The sequence below is a fragment of the Morone saxatilis genome, unplaced genomic scaffold (assembly GCF_004916995.1).
Source record: "Morone saxatilis isolate NCDOM2014 unplaced genomic scaffold, NCSU_SB_2.0 Contig17, whole genome shotgun sequence".
Lineage (NCBI taxonomy): Eukaryota > Metazoa > Chordata > Actinopteri > Moronidae > Morone > Morone saxatilis.
Window position 1 is genome coordinate 4421220 of NW_023339729.1, and position 1261 is coordinate 4422480.

The window sequence follows — 1261 nt, forward strand, 5'->3', positions numbered from 1 at the left end:
ACCTAGCGTTCAGGCTGAAACATTCAAACATCACAGGACTCCATGCCCAACACAAGAGCATGAGCTGCCACAGCCTTGCCATCTGTATGAAAGGGTTGAACAACGAGAGAATGAGAAATGGCATGGACACAAAAATGTAAACTTCAAATTTACTGTTATGGTACAAATTGGCATTGACCCTGAAGAATATGAAAACAATACTCAATGCAAGCCACTGAATCCAGAGAAGAAAGGACTCTTACCTTACTTTGACAGCAAAGTCTGGTCAGTGTATTTCCAAGTCTGGCTTATATTGTATTCTTGTCCTGAAGGGGGAGTTTTTGCTGCCAATCTAATCTATCAGGTCTATTAACAAGTTTTATATTTAACCCACTGCATTAACACATTTTTCCTTATTTCACACCATATTAAGATGCAAATTTTTTTTCAGTGACATACAAATAAAAGAAAAGAAGAAAAAGAATATAACTGAGAATGTAAATAACAGTAGTCCACATACTATTGTCCAACAAAACATATAATTTACTTTTCATCATGTTCATCTCTCTGTAGTAATAGACAAAAGCAATCTGACTTTTTTCTATCCTGGTCCAAGCCAGTCAGTGTAAACTATAATATTGATTATATTATTATATATATAATATATTATCTAATATATATATATATATATATATATTAGATTGATATTAAAGGACCAGTGTGAAGGATTTAGTGGCAACTTGTGGTAAAATTGCAACCATTTGAATACAGCTTAGCCTTACAGCGTGCAAGAAAAACTACGGTGGCTGCCAAACTTGCAATAAACATGAAAGTGTTGTGTTTGCTCAACATGGTGGTGTAAAAGAAGACCCACTGCATAGATATAAATGTCTCATTCTAAGGTAATTTATGTGATTGTACACTAATGGAAACATACCAATGAACATTCATACCCTGATCTTTCCTCTAGTGCCACTATGAGGTGTAACTTGTGGTTTTCAGTGAAATGCTTCAGTGAACTATAGTCTGTGTATTGATATTAAATTTGGTACAGACATTCATGTTCCCCTCAGGATGTATTATTATTATATTAGTGGTCACTAAAGTGATCACAGCTTACTTTTCATCCAGCGCCATCATCGGGTCATAATTACAGTTTCACAGTTTACTCCAGTTGACACAAAGTTTGCATTCAAACTGGGGGAATGAGTGCCAGTGCTCTGGAAAACATCCTGCCTGGTCCCAGTGCCCAAAAAAAGACGTCCTGTGACACTGGAGGACT

At 36.0% G+C, this 1261-nt stretch overlaps 1 pseudogene; it reads right to left on the reverse strand.

Annotated features, from left to right (window-relative positions):
- The window catches only part of LOC118327263, a 2375-nt pseudogene extending 2293 nt beyond the window's left edge, over positions 1-82 (reverse strand).
- Between the last annotated feature and the right edge of the window lie 1179 nt (positions 83-1261).